General features: G+C 51.3%; 1 protein-coding gene across 2 annotated transcripts in view; it reads right to left on the bottom strand.

Moving 5' to 3' along the window:
- The window catches only part of HPCAL1 (hippocalcin like 1), a 230,905-nt gene that overhangs the window by 154,457 nt on the left and 60,489 nt on the right, over positions 1–15,959 (bottom strand). The gene's annotated exons all lie outside the window — the stretch shown is intronic.

Genomic DNA, 15,959 nt, shown 5'->3' with positions numbered 1-15,959 from the left:
CCTACAACACATGTAGGGATCCTGGGCTCCGGGTCCCCACCAGAAAGAGGGAGGGGCCTTCACTAAGACATGGGGAACAGCACATCTGGGTGCATCATCAGCTGCACCGCTGGGGCCCTGCAGTCATTCCCTATCCCATAAGGCTCTGACCTCAGTGGCCATGTGTAGACCTCAGGGACCCTGCATTCTGACACCCAGTATGGGGCAGGCTCACAGGGTGCAGCTCTCAGCTAAGATCCGGCCCACCACGACCTTCTTGCTTTCCCACAGTGTCACTGGGGTGTGACCTCTTTGTCTCTGGCCAATCCTCCAGGCCATCACAGCTGCTTGATGTGCTACCCTAGCCTAGGTGGGGTTACGTGGCAGAAACACCATCACTTCCGGCCAGCGAGTCCCACACCAGCACCTACAACCTGCCATACAAGTGGACAGATAGATGGCAGAGGCCCTCCTGTACCCTTTGAGCCCACCAGCATCTACAATCTCCCATGCAGGTGGACAGATGGCAGAGGCCCTCCTGAACCCCGTGAGCCACAGCATTCTCAACCTCCCGTTCAGGGGGATGGATAGCTGAGGCCCTCCTGTGCTCTGATGGGTCCAGTTTTTGGGAGCGTGGTCCCATTTCAGCTGTCGGGTGTGATGGTCACACCCTTTTCATATATGGGGGGAACCAAGGGAGGCTTGGAGATGCATACGAACTGACAAAATCACCTATCTTCAAAGGGGCCACCACCCTTGCTGGCCCTTCCAGATCTCCCTCCGGAAGGACCACTCTGCACTCCTTCAGCGCCCAAAGGGCCGTGTTCCTGAGAATAGGAACCAAAGGGCTCTTATATTGTAAGGGTCCAACTGGACTCCCTATGGCAGGATAAAAGGAGGGATGCTCCTCCTGCTCCCCCAACTTTAAGCTGGCAATGGGGGGGGGGCGTTGGATCCTCTTCATCCAGTGCAGCTGTGCCTGGTCTGGAGCCGCAGTCGCAGCAGGAGCTCAATAAATAACCTCTGTTTGGCACACGAGTGGCCCCCGTCCCCGCCAATGCAACAGAGATATTCTTGGAAGCGAGTGTGCTCCGCTTGGAGTTGAAATTCTACCCAGTTCCCCTAATATAGAACTTCCTATGCCAAGTCTACAATCCTATTATCGACACCCACTGCCAGCAGGCAGCACCTGGCTCAGCCATGCACATGCCTCCCCACGGGCCCTCAAAGGGCACCCCGCTCAGACACACCCTCTGCAGGGATTTGATAAAGTTTATTTTTGTCAGCCGCTTCACATTCATGGCAAAGCTGCGTGCCAGGCACATGGGCACATGTTACCGCGTGCCCTCCATGGCAGACTCTGCCATGGGCACAGTCCTGGGCGGGTGGAGAGGGGATGCACCCATCATTGTCCAGAGACCAGAGCTGATGCTGGGTTCACTCTGGATTCACTCTCGGGCTGTGCTTTCTGTGAGTCAGAATTTGCTGTATCTCTCCCACAAAGCCCTCTCCCTGCCCTCAACATCCTTTGAGCTCTCCTGCTCCTGTATTTTGCTTTTCTGGGGTTTGTGAGTTTGGCTTGGGTGCCTCTCCTGGCTGTTCTCAGGGAGCTATTCCTGGCTCTGTGCTGAGGGTTGCTCCTAGCCATGCTCAGAGGAACTGAGGAGTTGAACCTGAGCCTTCTGCATATACCCCAAGTGCTCCAGCCCTCACTCCCCATTTCTCATGGGGGCTCTCAAGTCAAGGATTTCGGCTAAGTCACCTCAGGGCAGGCAACTTTGCATTGACATTCAGGAAACTCAAGGTCCGAGCAGAGCCTCAAGGTCATCTTTGAGAAAACCAGAAGCAGAGTCAGCAGCAGAAGGTGCTGGGAACCCCGTGCTAATCATCTTTCATTCCACTCTCCTACTGGCCCTGGCAGGAAAGATTTCTTTTGTCTCCTTCCCCCATTTATAGGGGAGCAAAGAGTATTGGGGACATTTGACAAGGTCACATTCAGTAAAGCAGGATTACAAAGTCCAAATCCCTGACCCCAGGTGCCACTCTTTCTGGGTCCTCTTCAGTTCCTTCTTGGAGGCCCTGGGAATGCAGAGGGAAGGTTCCCCCACCCAGGAGTTAGGGGGTGCCCTGCAAGCTGGAGCAGGTGCATCTGTGTGTGCGCGCGTGCATGCCTGCAGTGGAACATGCTGGGATCTCAATTGGGACCAGGTCAGTGTCCAGTACCACCTCCAGCCTCCTGGGGGCAGCACTGTACAACCAACAAGCTCATGACCTGTCTGACCCATGGGACACCTTGCAGCATCCTCTATCCCATGAGGGGGGTGGGAGGGAGAGAGGGAGGGAGGGAGAGGGAGAGGAGACCAGGGGGGGAAAGAGAGAGAGAGAGAGAGAGAGAGAGGAGAGAGAGAGAGAGAGAGAGAGAGAGAGAGAGAGAGAGAGAGAGAGAGAGAGAGAGAGAGAGAGAGAGAGAGAGAGAGAGAGAGGGTTCTGGCCCCCAACTCTGCATGCTCCTGTGACCCCTGCATTCTTGGCTTCTCGGTCAGTGCAAAGCTGTGGGCTAAGTCCCTCCAGCCCCACCCACTTTGAAAGACGGGGCCAGTTCTGGCATCAGAGCCTGAGTGCAGAGGGGATTGTCCATCATTCCTGGCACTCTCAAGGCTCTGGCGCCTAGGCTGCTTGAACAGTCCATTAACTCTACTTGCAAATTTCCTCCCCATCTATCGCTAAGCCACAGGAGCTCCTGGGCCACCGGCTTTCTTGTGACAGATAAAGATTACAGTCTTACAGTCATTGGTCCAGACGGACTCGAGGAGCAGAAGTCATTAGGCAGAAATAATTATGTTGAGTTATGTCTGATTGCTCCTGAGTTTTGTCTAGAGACTGAACGGCAAAGCTTTCTTCCTGTCCTTCCAGAAAGGCAACGACAGAGGTCTGGGGGACTCCAGCAGACCTGCGGAATGTGCATCCTTCTGCACCTTCTGCTCTCAGTTTTCTTCCCAACTCACTTCTTCCTAGCCCTGGACATTCTGTCCTTCCAGCCAGTTCACTAACTCCAGCAATCGTGAATTCCGAGGTCTGGGTGCTCCAGGAGTGACCAGGACAGGATCATTTCTTTCTTTCTCTTTTATTTTGGGAAGCTATACTCATCAGTCCTCAAGGTTTATCCAGGCTTTGTACTCAGGAGTTACTAGTGGTACAGTCTGGGGGACTGTAGTATATGAAAAAGTTTCCATAAGATGATTCTTGGAATTGTTGTATATAAAAGTGTTTCCTTAGGATTGTTCTGTGACTATTGCCCCACCTAGCCCTTCCAGATGGGGCGCTGTGGAGTTGGCAATAAATAGCTTGATGGACAGGGGATAGGGGTCCTTCTGTGAAAGCTGCGGGCTGCAGGAGGATTCTCTGGCTCTCTTTGCCCAATCTTTTACACCCTATCCTTCTTGTCTGTGTGGATTATTATTTGCTGCGGATAAATATTACCAAGGTCTTCCCCCAAAAGGGGACAAGGGGATGGGAAGTAATTTCTCGTTCTGGGGACTGTTCTTGGATTCACAAATACCCAGAAAAGTTAACAGCGAAGATACATTACAGGGGACCATATGGAGTTCTGGGGATTGAACCAGGTTGCCCACATGCAATACAATACCCTACCTACTTTACTATTGCTCTAGCCTCACAGTGGGTCTATTTCTGCACTTCTGGTTCTGAGCACAGAGAAGATACAAGGTAGAGTCCGGGGAAGAGGAGCCAAGAGGACTAGACAGGCCAAGATTCAAATCTCCACTCCAGGGGTTGGAGCGGTGGCGCAGCAGTAGGCACTTGTTTTGCACATGACTAACGTAGGATGGACTGCTGTTCGATTCCCCCGGCGTCCCATATAGTCCCCCAACCCAGAAGCAATTTCTGACCCCAGAGCTGGGAGTAACCCCGTCACCAGGTGTGGCCCAAAAACAAAAACAAATCTCCACTACACCATCTCCTAGCAGTGTTATGCAAGCCAGTATTCCATCCACTGCTTTCTGCTTCTTTCCTCTTTTGTGAAAGGAGATAGTAAGAGAGAAGAGTGTCCAGGTCACTGACCCTGCTTAAGATTAAAGGTTCTATGCCAGGAAAACAGGCAGTCACCTTTGAGAAACTCAGTCAGTGTCCACTGGTCCAATAGAGTAGAAAGACTCAAAAACATATGCTGGGACTATACATAAAATCCCGTGACTGACAGTACTGCAAAGCATAGGGGCTAAAAAATAAAATTAAAGAGATGGAAAAAAACATGCTAGTAAGAATTGAGGCCAGCCAGCAAGATATAAGTGACCAAAGGGGACTCAAGAAGAAGTGATGTGAAGTGTCCATCATAAGATTGCATTATGTCTTGAAAAGATTGAAAAAAATCAAGAAGAGATTGAATTAGGGATTGGAACATTACTCACGAGGAAGCCCAGATGGTGTGACTGCTGAATCTGAGAAATGTTTCATGAATGAATGAAAACCTTCCTCTAAAGCTCTCAATAATCCTTCCCAAAAAAAACAAAAGGACAAATGCTTCCCCACTCGTTCAATAATTTCAACAATTATTCAACAATTGTTCGACAAACACCTTGGTCCCAAAACTAAAGTCTCTCTTTTTTAAGGGGAGGCCACACCTAGCTATGTTTAGGGGTTACTTCTAACTCTACACTCAGGCTTGAGGAACCATATGGGGTATCAGGAATCAAATCCGGGTCAGTTGTGTCTAAGTCAAACACCCTTACCTGCTGTACTATTCCTCTGGCCCCAAAACTTATTGGTCAATATCAAAGATAAAAACAGATGGGGGGGTCAGAGTGATAGTACAATGGATAGGGTGCTTGTCTTGTACAAGGTTGACCCGGATTTGATTCCTGGCAGCCCATATGGTTTCCCTAGTACCACCAGGAGTGCAGAGTCAAGAGTAACCTCTGAGCATTACAGGATATAGTCAAAAATAAAACACACACACACACACACACACACACACGCACACGCACACACACAAAACGAAACAAAAAAACATACATGGAAGTCCTAACCAATACAAGTACATCACATTCAGAAGCATCAAGAATTACATACCTATGATCAGGTGTGACTGATCACGGGAAAGCATGGTGGGTTTCCTACCTGGAAAATCAAGTCAATGTGTAATAAAAGGCAAATAACCCTACATGAGGAACCAGGGAACAAGCTCTCTAAGGTGTGGGTATGCAGTAGCTCCATGTTTGTTCACTGGAACCATATGTTCGCTGGACACTGCTAGGATGACAAATGACAGAGCCGTTACTAGCCCCCAGCACCTCCAGATGTGACCCCAAACACTCCCCCCACAAGTTCAATCTTCTGCAAATGATTCACACAGAATTGCAAAGAGCGCAGAACTGTAAAGCTAATCTTGAGAAATATACAAACAGAAAGGTTACTAGAACCTGATTTCAAAATATAGTCGAAAGTGACGGTAAATCGAGGTGGTATAATGCTGAACATAGGGCAAACACAGATTAAGAAAACTGAAATGGGAATTCAGAAAGAAACCCTCGATGTTCATGGTCCACTGATTTGCAACTAGGGTGCTGAGATCCACATGAAAGATGGTGAAATTGGAAAAGTAAAATTTCAGGTGCTGGAGAGATTATAGTAATAGGGGTATGAATGATACAATCGTCAGCACCAAATGGGACATTTTGTTGCTGTTGTTGTTATTTTTGGGTCACACCCAGCGTTGCTCAGGGTTACTCCTGGCTCTACACTCAGAAAACATTTCTGGCAGGCTCTGGGACCATATGGAATGCTGTGAATTTTTTGTTTGTTTGTTTGTTTTGTTTTTGGGCCACACCCAGCGATGCTCAGGGGTTCCTCCTGGCTGTCTGCTCAGAAATAGCTCCTGGCAGGCACGGGGGACCATATGGGACACTGGGATTCGAACCAACCACCTTTGGTCCTTGATCGGCTGCTTGCAAGGCAAACACCGGCTGTGCTATCTCTCCGGGCCCTGAATGCTGTGGATTGAGCACGGGTCCATTCCAGGTTAGCAGTGTGCAAGGCAAACACCCTCCCCATTGTCTTATCACTCCGGCTCCACCACACAGACATTTTAGTATCCCCCCCACACACAAACATACACCTAAATTCAAAGTACTTCACACAAAGTAAGAGCTAAAATGAAAAACTGAGAAGGAAAGCATTCATGGTGGCACCCTCGTCTACTGCTTAAGTAATGGTCCCCAGGACTATATGGGCAGTGCCTGGAGCTCAGAGGCTCTGCCCAGCTCCCCACTCTCAGACCCCTGGAGCTCTCTCCCAGGACCTCAAGGTAATTTGGACAGATTCAAACATAAATCCCATCTCAAGGCATGGTTTTGTTTGTTTGTTTGTTTTGGAACTACACCCAGTGGTTCTAGTGGTTCTCCAACTCAGCACTCAGGGAATTACACTGTCGAGACTCAGAGACTATTTGGAATGCAAGGATTGAACCAGGGTTAGCTGCGTGGCAAGACAAATGCCTACCTGCTGTACTAACACTCAGCCCTCTTTTTCTTTTTCTTTTTCTTTTTTTTTTTTTTTTTTGGTTTTTGGGTCACACCCAGCATTGCTCAGGGGTTACTCCTGGCTGTCTGCTCAGAAATAGCTCCTGGCAGGCACGGGGGACCATCATGGGACACCGGGATTCAAACCAAACCACATTTGGTCTGGATCGGCTGCTTGCAAGGCAAACGCCGCTGTGCTATCTCTCCGGGCCCGCCCCTCTTTTTCTTAAGGGATCTAAACCAGTTCCCTTTTGCTTCATTACAAAGGACAGAAAGGCCTGGCAATAGAGATGAGAGCTGGAAGGATCGGCCCATTATATGAAGCTTACCACAAAGAGTGGTGAATGCAGTTAGAGAAATAACTACACTAACAACTATCATGACAATGGTAGTGAGCGACAGAAGTAGAATGCCTGTCTAGAATACAGGAGAAGGAGGGAGATAGGGAGCATGGATGGTGGAAATGTTGCACTGGTGAAGAGGGCTGTTCTTTTTTATGACTGAAACCCAATTATAAACATGTTTGTAATCATGGTGCTTAATTAAAGATATTATTTAAAAAGAAAAGGACAGAAAGGCCAAAATCAGGGCACACAGAGCCAGGGGAACCAACTGAGCAATGTGCTCAGCTATTTTCTGTGTGATCATAAAAACTAGAGCCTCGAGTGGGAATAAACCATGCGGTGGGCTGCATGTTTGGGCCCTCCCCATTGTGCCTATGGCCCTGGATGTGAGGTCGGAGCACTCATCAGACCTCCCTGGGACTTGGGAGCATAGACACTCTTGGGACCGTTCAGCACTCAGAGATGGTCCTTTCCACAGGGAGAGGGGCCCAACTCAGGACCCAATAACAGCCCCATCATTCAGTCCCTGAGAATCCCTGAAAGCCCTCCAGCTCAACCTCTATCCCTGCCCAAGCTGCAAGCCCACGTGCTAACAGGAACAGGAGATCATTTCAGGATGCTATTCTGCTCAGGCTCAGGGCCATCATACAGGCCAGGGCAGCTTCTTCCTCTGACCAGCCTCAGCCAGAAAATCCCCACCCAAATTATCCCAGGGCCGGCGTTCCCGATGGTACCCAGGGGCGAGTGTGCTCCAGAGATGACGGATTCTTTTAATATCTTCTGGAATCCACCTTCAGCAGGAAGTCGAGTCTCTGGGATGAGCAGCCAAAGGGGGAGGAGGGGGAGTGTCAGAAGTTCGATGGATGGTACGGTTGGGATGCTCTAAGAGAGACAGATGTCTTGAGGGTGATGATGCTTTCCCCATCTCCGGGAGAAAGGCAGTGAGTGAGGTCTTGGGGGCAGGCCCAAAGCAGAGCACAACCTATCTGTGTCTGGGATATAATCCTTGAGATAATCAATGCACAAACCTGGGGACACCAGGTGTGCAAGGGCATGTGCACCCCCAGCACCATCAGCTGTACGAGGACTTTTTACTGTGTTGGTTTTGGGGCTACACCTGACAGTGTTCAGGAATGAGTCTGGATGGTTCTGGGGGACCATATGGTGCTGGGTCCCTCCCCAGTCCTCCTGCCTGCAGAGAATACGCACAAGTTCTTTATGTTCTTTCCCTGACTTAACATGACTTTTTGTTTGTTTTGGGGCCACACCCGGTGCTCAGGGGGGTTATTCCTGGCTCTGCACTCAGAAATTGCTCCTGGCTTGGGGGAAGAGAGTGCAGGGAGATAAAACCAAGATCTTTCCTTGATCAGTCACATGCAAGGCAAATGCCCTACCGCTGCACTATTGCTCAGGTCCCTTCCTTTTTTGGGGGGAGGGGTTGTCACATCACACCCAGCAGCACTCACGGGTTCTCCTGGCTCTATACTCAGAAATCACTCCCTGGTAGGATCAGGGGACCATATGGGATGCTGGGATTCAAACCACTGTCCTGCATGCAAGGCAACACCCTACCTCCATGCTATCTCTCTGGCCCCTTCTTTTTGTTTTTGTGTTGCAGAAGAACCTGGAGACTCAGATAGATTTCCCACCATCCCTTTCATTCAGTTCTGCCTATTGTGATAACAGAGGGACATATTTGCTTAGTTTTGGTGTAAGACCCTGGTCTCATCTATTCAAGCCATGGTGCTTGTGCTCACGGTGACTTTCAGGGCTCTGTCTGGTGTGCTGGGAGTTGTGCCCCTGTGGGAGGAGGTGGCATGTCTTTGCAGTTGCAGTGCTCAAGCTTTAGTTGCAGTGGGCACATGCCTGGCCATGATATGCTCACGATATCTCACCCCCTGCTGCAGGACCAGAGGTCAAGATGGCTGAGCTGCCATAACTATACCTGGAGCATATGGGTGGCACCAGGGGTCAAACTCATGGCTTCACACTCTCAAGACAGATGCTTTTGCTACTGAGCTTCCCTAAGGGCTCCTGATGTAGAATTCCAAAAACCAAAGGGTGCCTTGTATGGTATTCATGGTGGGAGATGGGCCTCCTAAGCCGACATTTACTTGAGCCCTAAAACTCCAGTTTGCTCGTTGATTGTCCATGACCAGAAAGAAAATAAGAGGACTCATTGTCCTCAACATAGTTCTTTGAGCCTCTGAGCCTGGCCACCACTGCTCCTTAGTTCCCCAATTCTGGGTGAGCTTGGGCCTTCTCAGGAACTGTCCCAGGTGCCGCCCATTCTGCACTGAAGAAACAAACGAAACTGCAGCCCCCTCAAAGCAAGGCAAAAATTACAGGGTTACAGCAGAGTGATCACTGGCAGTCAGATGCAGCCCATTGGATTCTGTCCACAGACACCTGTCATCTGCTGCCTTGGTCAGGTCCCAGAGGAGGGGATTTTGAATATTGAAGCCTGGGGTCCTATGGGGTGAGTTGAGAGGTCTCTGGACCTCCTTCCACCCTGATATGCTAGTTCCAGCCAGGGCAGCACCTAGACAAAGAAAAACCAACGGCAGTGAAACAGGGCAGGTTATGCAAGGGGCTGAGTGACGAAGGCCTGAGTTTGATCCTTAGCAGCCTATGGTCTCTGCTCAGGGTCCTATGAACATGGTGGGGTGCATCCTTGATGCACAGAGGCCTTGCAGGGAGAGGGCCTGAGAAGGTCAGCTGTACCAGCCCCTTGAAGACATATGGACTCTGGTTTGCCAAGCAAAGATCAAACCCCAACAAGAGGTCCATCAGGGTCATCGACAGTCACCTGGCCCTGAACTGTCAGGAACGTGCCCTAGAGGAAGCCATTTGGAATGCAGCTAGAATTATTATCATATGGAGAAGACGGAGGCCTGGAGCAATGTGGGGACCAGGAATGTGGACACCACCACCACCACCACCACCACCACCACCACCACCACCACCACCACCACCATTACCATAGTATTCCACTCCATGCATGGAAGGTATTTCATAACGTGCCCTAAGGGGGCCTGTGCAGAGGAAGTGGGGGTTCTCATTGTCCCCAGAACCTGTGCTCCTGAACTCCAGGTTCCTGACAGTAGATCCCAACATATGTGGTCAGATTTCCCCCAGTTTGAGACTCCTTTCTATGCTACCCCCACAGCTCAGGGTTTGTGAGATCCACCTATACTCCCACCGCCTGGGGGGGCCTTCCTCTAGAATGAGTGATCAGAGGCCCTGCCCCCACACTTCCCAATCCCTGGATCATGGCTGATTCTCCATTGATGGTTATTTTTGGGGTGTGTGTGTGTGTGTGTGTGTGTGTGTGTGTGTGTGTGTGTGAAACAGACAGACAGACAGACAGACCTGGGGGTACTCAGGGATAACTCCTGGAAATATCTGAGGACCATATGTGTGGCATGGCCACAGCTACCACAGCCACACGCAAGACAGGTACATTACCTCCCTTACAAACTCTCCAGCCAGGGGGCTGAGAGCAATAAATAGCACAGCAGGTAGCTCGTTTGCCTAGCAAACGACCGACCAACCCTGGTTCGATCTCCGGCTTCCCCCAGAGCACCAGGGCGTGTGGCTCAAAAATCCAAAAGCAGGGCCCGGAGAGATAGCACAGCGGCGTTTGCCTTGCAAGCAGCCAATCCAGGACCAAAGGTGGTTGGTTCGAATCCCGGTGTCCCATATGGTCCCCTGTGCCTGCCAGGAGCGATTTCTGAGCAGACAGCCAGGAGTAACCCCTGAGCACCGCCGGGTGTGACCCAAAAACCAAAAAAAAAAAAAAAAAAAAAAAATCCAAAAGCAAACAAGCCAAAAAACTCTCCAGTCAGCCCTTTGCTGATGTTTAATGAATGAATCGGCAATCAGGCAGTGGAAGGAGAGGTGAGAAGAGGCCGAGAGAAACACATAGCCCAGTAGCAGAAGGTCATGGACAATGGGGTTGGGGACACTTTCAGCTATGGGGAGGCTAGAAGGGATCTTGAGCAGTGGGGTCGGACAGTGTGGAGCAGAAGGGCAACAGCCAGGGGCCAGGGTCACAGAGAAACTGAAAACAAACTCGGAGATAGCCCACTAATGTTCTGGACACGAGCATCCCACTGGTCAATGCCCCAAGAACCCCCGGGTAGTTGGTACTCAGGCGGTGCTTCCTGATGCAGACAGGATAGGCATCATCCCTGCCCAGATGTAGCCTGCAAACTCCACGCAGGAAGTGGGGGGGGGGCAGGCGGGGCGGTTAGGGGGTCACTTATTCACTAGCAGATAGAGCATGTGGGGGTTCGCTGTCGTGGCGGTGAGGAGGGTATAAGTCAGCTGAAAACAGATAAATTATTCATGCCCCACAAATGAGCAGCCTCTGGGCTCCTGCAGCAGCTGCGGCACCACGGAAAGGCTCGAGAATTCTATTAGAGCCAAGGCTCAGCCACGCAGACACCAATTGCCGTCAGTCATCAGGTGCTTATGAAGGTACCACTATGCTCTTCATTCTGCACCCCATTGAAAGTCTCCCAGTGGGATGGAAAAAAAAATCACACCCCGAAGCCTGGCCCAGGGTGCTCCTGAGCATACACCACAGCCTCGATTTTAGGAAGCTGCCTTTTGCCCCCACAGTATCTGAGCATTCCAGCCTCAGGCACTGGCAGAGAAGTCAGCAGCTCTGAAATGCACGCCTTGGGCTGGGGTACAGCACCTCCAACACGTGCCAGAACAGAAGTTAGATCCCTCTGGGTTCCCCCCCCCCCATTAGCTTGTTCTTTTTTTTTTTTTTTTTTTTTTGGTTTTTTGGGCCACACCCTGTGACGCTCAGGGGTTACTCCTGGCTATGCGCTCAGAAGTTGCTCCTGGCTTCTTGGGGGACCATATGGGACGCCAGGGGATCGAACCGCGGTCCATCCTAGGCTAGCGCAGGCAAGGCAGGCACCTTACCTCCAGCGCCACCGCCCGGCCCCAAGCTTGTTCTTACATTTCCAGGGATCCTGGCCTCTGGGGGTGACAGGGCCCTGAGGGACTAGAAGGCAAGAAGCAACATCCCCCAAAGTGTTGCAGGCCCTTCGGCTCTCGATCTCACAGTTGAGCCTTTGCTCACAGATTTCTCAGTGATTAGATATGGCTCAGCTCACTCACTGTTGAGAGGTCTGTGGGGGTCTCTCTTTTCTAGAGTACAGCCCCGCCCCACACCTGAACCCATGAACTCTTTTCTCTGCCTAGGATGTTTAATTTTTGGTTTACTTATTTATTTGTTTGTTTGTTTTTGTTTCTTGGGCCACAACTGGCGGCACTCAGGGGTTACTTCTGGCTCTGCATTCAGAAATCGCTCCTGCCAGGCTTGGGGGACCATGTGGGATGCCGGGAATTGAACTCAGGTCTATCACAAATCGGCCACAGGCAAGGCAAACACCCTACTGCTGTACTATCATTATGGTCTTATTTTTTGGTTTAGTGTTGGGCCATAACCAGTTGTGTGCTCAAGGATCATTCCTGGCAGGGAAATGAGGAACCACACTGTGGTTCTGGATATCAAACCTTGGTCAGATGCTTGCTTGCAAGACAAGTGATCTATCAGCTGCGCTATAGCCCCTGCCCTCCCCTGCCTAGAATATGTCCAGTCAATGCTTCTTCCTCCTCCTACTCTTCCTCCTACAGATCCCAGCTCATTCCCTGCTCCCTCCATGGCTCTGTTCCCTTGCACTAGGTCTTAGGATCTAGTGTCTGTGGCTGGAGCCAGCACAGAGTTGACACATACATACAATGGGGAGAACCAGGAGCACAAGAGAATTGTCACATTCCTGGTGTGAGGTCAGCCTTGTCCCTGTCTCTGTCCTTCTTTCTGCAAGGACAGCCTTATAGATCTTCCTGGGCCCCCCCCTGGGGCTGCAGAAACAGCACATCTGGCCTCTCTAGTCACAGACCTCTCCAATTCCTCTCATTGCTCTCCCCTTTCCTGCACGGTTTCATGGAACTTGTCAGCTGTCTCCCTCCGATGGGGAAATTAATTTACTTATTTGGGGTTGGAGGATCCTCCCTAGCAGTGCTCAAGAGGTTCTGGGGGCCGCTCAGCAATATTTAACCAATGATGGAGGCCTGACAATTCATTCAGTTCTCAGGTTTGGTGTGTTCAGACCCATCTTGCCAGGGGGTGACAACTTCCCCTTCCAAGGAGCCCCTCCCCTCCCCAGGCCACACCTCACACCAACAGGGAAGCTGGTCTGGGATAAGGGGACACTGGCATGAGACCTGGCTTCCAACTGTCACACACACACACACACACACACACACACACATGCGCGCGCGCACGTGCGCAGGAATAAATGATAATTAGAGCTGTTCTGCTGGCATGTGAACAACTGAGATTGGGAAGGAAGGTCTACCAGCACCAACTGGGAGCCAGTCTCGAGGTACATGTGGAAGGAGGGGGTGTTCCTGGTTTGACACCGGCAGAGCTAGGGAGATGCAACAATTCACACACATTCTGGGGGAATTTTCCAGGAAACTCGCACATATTCATGAGGGAGAAGGAAGGGCACGTACAATACAGGATACGCGATGAACACACTTTCTATGGTTCAGAAACTTCAGGGGTGAGCCTTTCAGTACCACAGTGACTGAAGCACAGGGGACCCGATCTCAGTTGAGCAGGTTCGGGGTAGTGGCGCATCTTGGGACCCACCTCACTGCACCACCTTCCCTCCGGCTCTGTGCTTCAGTCCTCCCAGCCAACTCAAACCCACTGCATTTCCTTCCAGCAGCTTCGCTTCCTCTCTGCTCACCTGTCCCTGGAAAGCAGGCAGCTGAGTAACCTCCAAAGCAGGCCCTGGTTATTCTCTGAGCAGGGGAAACTGCAAATCCCACCACACCCCCTCCTGCGTCCCACCCCTGCAGCCAGGAGCTGGTGAAAAATAGCTGTCAGCACAAATGCAGCCCATACCCTGTGGGTCAAGGGTCCCAAGCCGGTCCCTGACAGCTGCAGCCTGCCCGTGCTGTCCGAGAACACCTGGGTGCCCGCAATGGGGGTCGGATCTGGGAAAGAAACACTTTTACAGAAACCATGAGGGGAAAAGATCCAAGGTATCTGCTGATACAGTAAAGTCTGTCTCCCCTTTAAGAGAAAACACAGAAGTTCACCCACCTGGTTGGTGTACTCCCCTCACCCCTGTGGCCCAGTGACTTTGATCCCAATTATTTTTTCTATTTTTGGTCTTGTGGCCACCCCCAGCTGCGAATGGGGGTTACTCCTGGTTCTGCACTCAGAAGTCACTCTTGGTAGGCTCGGGGAACCATATGAGATACTGGGCATCAAACCCAGGTTCGTACCAGGTTGCCTTGCCACTTGCAAGGCAAACACCTAACCGCTGTGCTATGTCTCTAGCCCTCCTCTGATTTTCTATCCCCTCTTGTCAGGACACTTGGAAGAGGAATTCACAGAGTGATCTTTGGGCAAAGGCCCCCAGGGTTCCACGAACACACCACCATTACAGCGTCACTCGGGACAGGGTGTACAGGTTAGGAACTGCCTCCTGCCACCACAGTGCGCACACGTGTCTCCCTCCATCACAGTGCAGGTGGCCCGGCCTTAGTGCTTCATTCAATACTATACACCCAGTGACTTCGGTCCCCATCTACTCAAGAACTAAAAATTGTCTCATCCTCTGTTTGTAGGCCATACACTCAGTGGTGCTCAGGACTTCCTTCTTGAAGGCTCTGGCAATGACACATTGTTTCATGGAACAAACCTATATGGCTCATGAAACACAAATGCCCTGCTGTGTCCTGTTGCTCTGGCTCAGAAGTGTCCTGCCTCTGCCTCATCTCTCTAACAATGCTGACCCTGCCACAGATGCTGTCCTTGTGCAGGGATGCAGGCGGGCAGGGACAGGGGTGTTCGCGTCCAAGGGCAGAATTAGGCTGACCTTTACCACAACCTAAAGCAGAAACAGTTCCCTCACCCCTCTTTATGCTCCCAGAGCTGGCAGAAATGCTAGGCAGGGATCCACAGGCCACGTGGGCTATCCCCACAGCTATGCAATTGAAGGAGTGGATCTGGACCACAGCAGGGAGTAGAGGTGCTAAGGCCCTATCTGCCTCTGTGCTGGGGTCCCAATGCATCATGTACCCTTGGAATATGCTGTTACTGAACTGTAACTTCCAGTTCCTAACAGCACATCATGGAACTGCTGTTGCTGTCCCCTAGTCTGCTGCCCTGCCAACACTAGCCTGCAATGAGAGTCCCAGGCCCCGGGGTAGATCCAGGCACTCTGGAGAATGGAAGGAAGGGGGCTGGCATGGACCATAGCCCATCAGCATCTGTACAATGGCTGGCAAACATGGGGCTGTGCTGGCTGAGACACAGAGCTGGCTCTGCCCAGAAGCCCAGGCAGGTGGTCCTGGACTTGAACTGGGCCCATGAGGCCAAGGCAGACTTGGGTGCTGCTGGATCAAACCAGGCCTTCCCAAAAGCCCAAGGGCCACTTCTTTGGGCTAAGTAGCGGTTGGGGAGCAGAAGAGTCGTGTGTGTGTGTGTGTGTGTGTGTGTGTGTGTGTGTGTGTGTGTGTGCATGTACAGCCCATGAGGGCTGTCCTAGATCTGCAGGTCCTACCCAGGAACCAAGCTGTAGAATGTCTGTCTGTTTGTATTTTTGGTTTTGGGGTCACACCCAGCGGCACTAAGGGTTACTTCTGGCTCTGTACTCAGAAATCACTTCTGGCAGGCATAGGGGACCATATGCCAGGATTCGAACCACCATCCGTCCTAGATCGGCCATATGCAAGGAAAATGCCCTGCTGCTGTGGAATGTGACCCTGAGCTTGGACATCAGGAGGGAAGGCTGGGGAATGCCCTCGGCACCCCTTCTATCCTTGAACTCTGGGACTGATAAGCCCCACTGGCCAGGTTTTGCATCTGAGCAGCTGCTCCATGCGGGGCCGGCCACACCTATGTCCATCTCCGGTTTCTAGGAACTATCTTGTCATTTGCTGCCTCTGCTCACTTTAAATTTTAATTTTTCTATTACTGAGGCGGATGCTGAGACTCCACGGCCTCCATGTCTTATTCATGGGCAGTGTGGGTGCGGAAGGGATGGAACGCCCC

This window comes from Suncus etruscus, chromosome 12 (assembly GCF_024139225.1).
Source record: "Suncus etruscus isolate mSunEtr1 chromosome 12, mSunEtr1.pri.cur, whole genome shotgun sequence".
Classification (NCBI taxonomy): domain Eukaryota; kingdom Metazoa; phylum Chordata; class Mammalia; order Eulipotyphla; family Soricidae; genus Suncus; species Suncus etruscus.
This window is presented reverse-complemented; position numbering and strand designations above follow the sequence as displayed.